The 10,120-nt window shown below is 43.5% G+C and overlaps 1 non-coding gene across 1 annotated transcript; it reads left to right on the top strand.

Annotated features, from left to right (window-relative positions):
* Positions 1–5,543: 5,543 nt before the first annotated feature.
* trnag-ccc (transfer RNA glycine (anticodon CCC)) lies at positions 5,544–5,614 on the top strand. The gene has a single exon. It is a non-coding gene; the product is annotated as a tRNA-Gly (tRNA).
* The last annotated feature ends 4,506 nt before the right edge of the window (positions 5,615–10,120 follow it).

Raw genomic sequence — 10,120 nt, 5'->3', positions numbered from 1 at the left:
CATACATACATACATACATACATACATACATACATACATACATACATACAGTACAAACATACATACATACAGTGCATACATACATACATACAGTACAGACATAGAGTACATACATACAGTACATACATACATACAGTACAAACATACATACATACAGTGCATACATACATACATACAGTACAGACATAGAGTACATACATACAGTACATACATACATACAGTACACACACACATACATACAGTACATACATAAAGTACATGCATACATATAGTACACACATAGAGTACATACATACAGTACAAACATAAATACATACAGTACATACAGGGAGTGCAGAATTATTAGGCAAGTTGTATTTTTGAGGATTAATTTTATTATTGAACAACAACCATGTTCTTAATGAACCCAAAAGTCTCATTAATATCAAAGCTGAATATTTTGGAAGTTGGAGTCGGGCTTTTTTAGTTTTAGCTATTTTAGGAGGATATCTGTGTGTGCAGGTGACTATTACTGTGCATAATTATTAGGCAACTTAACAAAAAACAAATGTATACCCATTTCAATTATTTATTTTCATCAGGGAAACCAATATAACAGCTCAACATTCACAAATATACATTTCTGACATTCAAAAACAAAACAAAAGCAAATCAGTGACCAATATAGCCACCTTTCTTTGCAAGGACACTCAAAAGCCTGCCATCCATGGATTCTGTCAGTGCTTTGATCTGTTCACGATCAACATTGCGTGCAGCAGCAACCACAGCCTCCCAGACACTGTTCAGAGAGGTGTACTGTTTTCCCTCCTTGTAAATCTCACATTTGATGAGGGACCACAGGTTCTCTATGGGGTTCAGATCAGGTGAACAAGGAGGCCATGTCATTAGTTTTTCTTCTTTGAGACCCTTTCTTGCCAGCCACGCTGTGGAGTACTTGGATGCGTGTGATGGAGCGTTGTCCTGCATGAAAATCATGTTTTTCTTGAAGGATGCGGACTTCTTCCTGTACCACTGCTTGAAGAAGGTGTCTTCCAGAAACTGGCAGTAGGACTGGGAGTTGAGCTTGAGTCCATCCTCAACCCGAAAAGGCCCCACAAGCTCATCTTTGATGATACCAGCCCATACCAGTACCCCACCTCCACCTTGCTGGCGTCTGAGGCGGACTGGAGCTCTCTGCCCTTTACCGATCCAGCCACGGGCCCATCCATCTGGCCCATCAAGACTCACTCTCATTTCATCAGTCCATAAAACCTTAGAAAAATCCGTCTTGAGATTTTTCTTGGCCCAGTCTTGACGTTTCAGCTTGTGTGTCTTGTTCAGTGGTGGTCGTTTTTCAGCCTTTCTTACCTTGGCCATGTCTCTGAGTATTGCACACCTTGTGCTTTTGGGCACTCCAGTGATGTTGCAGCTCTGAAATATGGCAAAACTGGTGGCAAGTGGCATCTTGGCAGCTGTACGCTTGACTTTTCTCAGTTCACGGGCAGTTATTTTGCGCCTTGGTTTTTCTACACGCTTCTTGCGACCCTGTTGACTATTTTGAATGTAACGCTTGATTGTTCGATGATCACGCTTCAGAAGCTTGGCAATTTTAAGAGTGCTGCATCCCTCTGCAAGATATCTCACTATTTTTGACTTTTCAGAGCCTGTCAAGTCCCTCTTCTGACCCATTTTTCCAAAGGAAAGGAAGTTGCCTAATAATTATGCACACCTGATATAGGGTGTTGATGTCATTAGACCACACCCCTTCTCATTACAGAGATGCACATCACCTGATATGCTTAATTGGTAGTAGGCTTTCGAGCCTATACAGCTTGGAGTAAGACAACATGCATAAAGAGGATGATGTGGTCAAAATACTCATTTGCCTAATAATTCTGCACTCCCTGTACATACAGTGCATACATACAGTACATAGATACAGTACATACATACAGTACACACACACACACACACACACACACACATACATACAGTACATGCATAAAGTACATGCATACATACAGTACACACATAGAGTACATACATACAGTACATACATACAGTACATACATACATACACTACACCCATAGAGTACATACATACAGTACATACATACAGTACAAACATACATACATACATACGATACATACATACATAAATACATACATACATACATACATACATACAGTACATACATATATATATATATGTGTGTGTGTGTGTGTGTGTGTGTGTATGAACTTAAAACGACAAACTTTATTTAATTTTCATTTAATGTCACTTATTTAATTTCAATTGATTTTCTTTAACTTTGATGCTGTATTGAAACTTGTTTTTTACTGGAGTAACAACAACAAAATTAAATGACAAAAAGTTAATATTTATTAAGTTTAATTAATTGAATTTATTTTCATTTTGTATTTTTGTATTATGGCCCAGTAGTTCATGTGCAGCCGCATGGTGCAGAGGTTCAGGATTCAATTCCAGCAACCGCTGCCTCCCCGGGTGGAGTTTGCATCTACTCCCGGTGCCTGCGAGAGTTTCTCCTGGCCCTCTGGTTTCCTTCCACATTCCAAAAACATGCATTTCAGGTGAATTGGCCAGTCTAAATTGTCCCTAGGTGGGAATGAGCGAATGAGCTGTCTGTCCCTGTGTGCCCTGCGACTGGCTGGCAACCAGTTCAGGGTGTTCAGTTTTATTAGAAGACAGGGAGGGGGTTGCGCTCACAATCCGGGGATTGCTGGATGCGGGAAGCAGGTCGCTCTGAACGCGGAAGTGGCACTTCCGAGGCGAGCGATGGCGGTGTCGGGAACGGAAAAAACGGGTCAGTAGCCGGGATGGAAGAGCTAAAACGTGCTCGGGATCGGAAACAAGTCGAAAGCCAGGAGAGGAGAGTAGACGTGGTCGAGATCAGAAACAAATCGTTAATCGGGACGGGAGAACAGACGTGGTCGAGATCAAAACAGGTCGTAATTCGGGACGGGGAACAGACGTGGTCGAGATCAAAACAGATCGTAGCGGGAGACAATCAGGAGCAAAAACGGGACAGGCGAAAAAAGCGCTTGCCGTGTAAAACAGAGGTTCGCAGACGGACCGACAAAAGGGGTCTCACAGGACAGAGTTTAAATACTGACAGGGAGCCAATCTGTCAACAAGGGCGGGGCCAATTGGGCGCCATGGCAACCGTGACATAAATAATATTAAAAACATACAAAATAGGGCAGCACGGTGTCGCAGTGGTTAGCGCGTGTGCGGGCACAGTTCTAAGGTCTTGGGAACCTCCTGTGTGGGTTCAAATCCAGCTACCGGACTTCCTGTGCGGAGTTTGTATGTTTTCCCCGTGCTTGCGGGGCTTTCCTCCGGGCACTACGGTTTCCTCCCACATTCCAAAAACATGCATTTCAGGTGGATTGGCCAGTCCAAATTGTCCCTAGGTGTGAATGAGCGAGCGAGTTGTCTGTCCCTGGGTGCCCTGCGATTGGCTGGCAACCAGTTCAGGGTGTCCCCTGCCCACTGCCCGATGATTGCTGGGATGGGCTCCAGCACCCCCGCGACCCTGATGAGGATAAGCGGTACGGCTGATGAGATGAGACATACAAAATAAGAAAAGTAATACTTAAAACAGGGCAGCACGGCGGCGCAGTGGTTAGCGGCACAGTTCATGTCATGGGAACCTGTCGTGGGTTCAAATCCAGCTCCAGACTTTCTGTGCGGAGTTTGTATGTTCTCCCCGTGCTTGCGTGGGTTTCCTCCGGGCACTCCGGTTTCCTCCCACATTCCAAAGACATGCATTTCAGGTGAATTGGCCGGTCCAAATTGTCCCTAGGTGTGAATGAGCGAATGAGTTGTCTGTCCCTGTGTGTCCTGCGATTGGCTGGCAACCAGTTCAGGGTGTCCCCTGCCCACTGCCCGATGATTGCTGGGATGGGCTCCAGCCCCCCGCGACCCTACTGAGGATAAGCGGTACGGCTAATGAGATGAGATACTTAAAACAAGCATATCTAGGAGGATTATTGTATTTTTTCCATATACAAATTAATCAGCAGCCATTTCACAGACAGCTTATTGTTGAAAATATTTATAGGTGATTAAATTCCCCTTTTAACGATAATAGCTGCAGCTGCACACTCCATTTATGTGAGATTTTCGACATCATTTTCAATAATAACATGACTCCATTCCTCGAACATTCACACTCGGAAAAACAAACTTTATTGTGACTTTCCTTGAAAGACTACAATTAGCCTGATAATAAAAAAATAATAATAACATTTGGAGGTTTTTGTCGGAATCAAGTCTTCGACTGCATGGTTCTAAGTCTGGTTTTCCTGCCGTTTTTACCTCTTTTTGTGCACGCGTTTGCATCGTTGATTTGTGTAAATGTCACCAAAGCACGTGATCACCGTCATTCTTCGCCGCTTCTCTTGGAAACCGGTCGTCTGGAGCCATTTTGGCTTTTACGATCATCCCTTTTATTTCCACGGTCTGGAGACTCCGGCCAATGCCAACAAGCTCTTGTTCAAAGTACCCCGTTTTACAACCCATCCTCGCAAACGATACGATTATACTGTCTGAAATGTGTATAAATTTCATCCTCGTGTATCATCTATCGGAGAATTGGCGGCTCCGGGGATATTTTGACTGGTGTGCGCGAAAAGCGAGGCCGGTTCGGGAACGCTGCCCGGGAATTCGGCAAACACAAACACGGCCTGGTTTTTATCTGTTGGGCTGAGGTTCTGACGTGTTTTGAAAGGTCGAGAAGGAAATGCTGACCGCTCCTGTTTTGAATGTATGCGATTCGTGGAATTTGTCGGAGGCCGTTTAAAAGATGATGTTAGTTAGGTTGCGATTGCAACGACCCCCGGGTTACGGCATCCGTACCTTATCTTGGCTTCACGTTACGATATGGAACACTACGAATGAAACTCTGTGTCAGGTGCTTTATACGTCTCTAAGATTTGTTTTCCATTGTTCTAATTCCCAAACTTTAACCATCTAACACACAGGTGTCAAACGGGCGGCCCGCGGGCCGGATCAGGCCCGCTAAGGTATGGAATCCGGCCCGCCAGACAACACTCAGAGAAGCGCAAGAGAAAAACAAGCTGCAGGTTGAAATATGTCACTTTGATGTTGCCAAAGCCAGGTGCCTCGAACAAAGACACTGTACTTGTATTTCTTTCTCTCTCTCTCTTTCTTTCTTTATTTCTTTTCCACCCTTTTCTTCTACTCTTTTTCACTCTCTGTGTCTCTTTTTCTCTTCCTTTGTTGCTCTTTGTTTCTTTCTCTCTCTCTGTCTTTTTAACTTCTTTTGCTCTAACTTCCTTTTTTCCTTTTGTCTCTTCTCTTTCTCTCTTCCTACCTTTCGCGCTTTCTTTTCTCTTTTCTCTCCTTCTCTCTTTTTATTTTTCTTTGGATTTCTTTCTTCCTCTCCCTATCTTTTTCCCCTCTCTCACGACTTTTTATCTTTTGTTTCTCACGCTCTCTCCCTCTCTCTCTTTTTCTTTCTTTGTCCCGCCCTCACTCCTTTTCCCTTCCTCTCTCTTTTATCTCTTTATTTCTCTTTGCGCCGCTGGTGTAGTGGCATCATGCAAGATTCCCATTCTTGCGACCCGGGTTCGATTCCCGGGCGGCGCACCATTTTTATGATGACTATTTTGCACATGATGACTAATTTTGCACCAAATGCATATTGCACAAACCCTTACGATACCAAACTGTATGTAACATCCTACATGCCGACATTTCTTGTGTAAATATTGTGTAAATTATAACTATAACCTTACCCTCCTTGTTTTATAACCTTATCTTCTCTGTTCCTTTATCTTCTTGTTTTTTTACCTCACTGTGAATGTGTGAAACTGGAGTGTCATGCCCATTTTCGTTGTCACAATATGTTAACCCATTTTGTAACAATGACAATAAAGGTATATTCTATTCTATTCTATTCTATTCTTTTTTTTTCTCTTTAATCTCCTAGTCCGGCCCCCAACATAATGTTTGATCTATCGTGTGGCCCCCGAGTTAAAATGAGTTTGACACCCCTGATCTAACACAAACCCTAAGCCCCTTAATACTAACCCCTCCCTAACCCATCTCATCTCATCTCATCTCATTCGCTGCACCGCTTATCCTCAGTAGGGTCGCGGGGGTGCTGGAGCCCATCCCAGCTATCTTCGGGCAGTGGGCAGGGGACACCCTGAACTGGTTGCCAGCCAGTCGCAAGAGAGACAACTCACTCGCTCATTCACACCTAGGGACAATTAGACCTGGCCAATTAACCTGACATGTATGTTTTTGGAATGTGGGAGGAAACCGGAGGAAACCCACGCAAGCACGGGGAGAACATACAAACTCCGCACAGTAAGTCCGGTAGCTGGATTTGAACCCACACAGGAGGTTCCCAAGACCTGTGCCGCACACGTGCTACCCACTGCGCCGCCGTGCTGCCCCCTCCCTAACCCAAACCCCCTAAATACCTAGCCCTAACCAACTAACCCTAAATCAAATATTCAACCCTAATCCCCTAACCCCTTAACCCAAACTCCCTATCCAAAACCCCTAAATATAGCCACTAAGAAAACCTGTGTCCTAGGTTTGGGTAGGGTTACTTTAACTTGATTACTTTCAATTACTTTTGGATGACTCCAATACCAAATATGCTAATAAAAGACAAAAGAAAGTAAATATGAATACAATGATGACTCACAACACGTGGTAAGCTTTCTCTCCTGGCTTTGATCTCTTTAATCTCCGGCAAAACGAACATAAAATGCGACAGAAACGAAATGCAAATAAATCCAAACAGCTTGCCAAGATCATTTTTACCCTTCCATGTGTTCCGTTACTCCCCAAGCCTGCACAAAATGTAGTCATTTGATTCATATTTAGTTTATTTTGTCTTTTATTAGCATATTTGGTATTGGAGTAATCCAAAAGTAATTGAAAGTAATCAAGTTAAAGTAACCCTACCCAACCCTGGTCCTAACTCAAAACCCTAGCCTTAACTCTACCCGCTGAACCTAACTCTCCCCCTCATAGTATCACCCTAACCCTTAACACCCTAAATCTTAGCCCCTCCCTAAACCAAACCCACTCTCCACACAAAAGCTAATTCTGTAGCGCATTCTATTTTACTGTGCGAAATTCGATCAAATCTATGAAATAATAATGCCATAGCGTGTGTCCAATTTCCTTTTAGTTATCATCCTTCCAATCTACTCTTTCTTCCACTCAGTCGCTTTACTTCCACATCCTCTCACATTTAGTGACCCTATAACTAGAGTTTGCGAGACCAAGGTGCTTAACTTGTTTGGGTGCATTTGGGTTGGCCATGGTCCAAAGATTTTTGTGTGTGTTTTTTGCTACTTTTTCCCTTTTTTTAAATTTTCTTTATTTTTGTATGTGTTTGTCTTGCTGTCGGTCACCCCTCTCGAGGGATATGACCAGGGTAGATAGATAGATAGTGTGTCCGATTTCAACAAATATCCCCCTTAAAATTTGTCTCCTTCCCAGTACTTATTTTCTCGTACGTAATTGTTTCAAAACAAGGTGCAAGCAGAGTTCTTATGCAAAAAATACTGCAAACGAAAAGTATCCAGCTTTATTTACCTTGCGCTATGTGACGTGATCATTGTTTTAAGCTCTGGAATCGAGTGGCCATTATTGGTTTTCCATTCCATTTTATAGTTGCATATCTTCAACATTTACAAACATAATTTCTGATTAATCATATTTTTCAAAAACTTACGCAGGCGGACGTAAGTATGAATATTCTAATGCATCTCATTGGCTAAGAGACACATTCAGATTCAGATTCAGATTCAGATCTACTTTATTGTCATTCTAGTACACGTGTATACAGAACGAAATGTCGATACATCTGACCCGCACAGTTTCCTCGAATGTACAGATATAAGTAAAAGTTGTATTGTATTATGGCTACGTATAGTATTTTACCATAGTGCCGATAGTGCAAGAGGAGTAGCTAACCAGATGTGCAAAATGGGCATTCAGGTTAACAAGTCAGGTAAACAGTAACATTAACACTGTAACAATAACGCTGTAAGTACAATAGTGCAGAGAGCAAATGTGCAAGGAGTGGCAAGCTATAAAGAACTGCCAGTAGTGCAAAAAGTCAGATTAGCAGCCGTTAAGATTTAGGTTAACTATATGTTAGATTGACCATTTAACAGTCTAATGGCCAGGGGGACTAGACTACTGCGGAACCTGGTGGTCCTACACCGCACACTGCAGTACCTCTTCCCAGAGGCTAGCAGAGTGAACAGTCCATGATGGGGGTGAGAGGGGTCCCCGATAATGTTCTTAGCATGGGATAGGCAGCGCTTCTGGCCAATGTCCTGAATGGAGGGAAGTGTAGTCCCGATTATTTTCTCTGCTGTCCTCGTTACCCTCGTCACACTACCCCAGTCGGTAGCGCTGCAGCCTCCACACCACACAGAGATACAGCTGGTCAGGATACTCTCTATGGTGCCCCTGTAGAATGTGATGAGGGAGGGTGGGGGCAGGTGGGCTCTCCTCATCCTCCGCAGGAAGTACAGGCGCTGCTGTGCCCTCTTAACCAGTGATGCAGTGTTCACGGACCAGGTGAGTTTGTTTTTGTAATGGACAAACATTGTAACATAAAAATCCTTACAAAATTATTTCCTATGAGCTTTAAAGGTAGAAAAGCACTACAGCGTTTTTGTTGCTAGTGGCAGAAACTTGATGCATCTCCGAGCCAGATGTACTCATAAAAAGAGTCATGATCCCTCCCTAATCCACTCACACTAACCCACTAATCACTAACCTTACCCCTAACTCCATACCCCTAAGGCCTAACCACTAACCCAAGGGTTAGGAACCTTTATGAACCAAAGCGCCGTAAAAGCAAAAATATTTGGATTTGTTTTGAGAGAGAGCCACACCTTATATTTTTATTTCACTGTGTGATAATAGATGATGTGATAATACCTATGAAATAATATGAATGCAAGAGCCTGTGTCCCATATAAATATCAATATCCCACTGAAAATCTGTCTCCCTCTCACAGTTACTAGTGTTTACTAAATAATGGTCTCAAAACATGGTGCAAGCAAAGTTACTTTGTAATAATGTCACCAAATACTGCAATCTAGGATACCAAAGTATTTACATTCAGTGCAGACGGAACTGGGCAAAGAGGAAAGACTGCGCTCCACCCATTCCTACTGCTCATCCAATCAATTTGCTCCACATTCTTTGCTAGCGCTTTGTTTTGGGTTACAGCTTGTTCTTTGGCTTTTCGTCATAAAGTGTCTCAACAATGAAAATGGATTGTTTAACGAGTTTCAATTTAAATGATGCTTTAGTTGTTTACAGCCAAAACGGCTTCTGTTGGCGTGATACCTTGAGACTATACTGTGTCCTATATATACTTGTATCTCGGCTAAGCATGAGCGACAACCATCCATCCATCTATTGTCTTCCACTTATCTGGGGTCGGGTCGCGGGGCAGCAGCCTTAAAAGGGATGCTCAGACGTCCCTATCCCCAGCCACCTCCTCCAGGTCATCCGACGGGATCCCGAGGCGTTCCCAGGCCAGCCGAAAGAGACATAGTCTCTCCAGCGTGTCCTGGGTCACCCCTGGGGCCTCCTGCCGGTGGGACATGCCCGGAACACCTCCCGATGCAGGCGTCCGGGAGGCATCCTTATCAGATGCCCGGGCCACCTCAACTGGCTCCTCTCAATGCGGAGGAGCTGTGGCTCTACACAGAGTCCCTCTTGGATGACTGAGCTTCTCACCTTCCTCCCTTGGCCACTACCCAGCTCTCTATGCACTTGACCCCTTTAGCCCCTCCTTCAGGTGGTGAGCCCATGGGAAGAGGGACCCATGTCGTCCCTTCGGGCTGTGCCCGGTTGGACCGCATAATATTAATATTTTTGGGGACTTATTTCGTCGGTTGTAAGATACAGAACTGTATTTAATCAAATTTTTTAGTGGAAGTACAATGTTGGCAACGAGATTCACTTGATATAATTGGAAATTATTTGAATGCAACACAAACTTTTTCTTCTTTTTTCCAGGTTTTTTTTTCTCCTTTTTTTTTTAATTCCTTTAAAAAAATCTCATTGTGTTTATTTTTCCGAGCTGTTACCTTTTT

This window comes from Urocampus carinirostris, chromosome 15 (assembly GCF_059441175.1).
Source record: "Urocampus carinirostris isolate Australia breed hairy pipefish chromosome 15, RoL_Ucar_1.0, whole genome shotgun sequence".
Taxonomy (NCBI): Eukaryota; Metazoa; Chordata; class Actinopteri; order Syngnathiformes; family Syngnathidae; genus Urocampus; species Urocampus carinirostris.
This window is presented reverse-complemented; position numbering and strand designations above follow the sequence as displayed.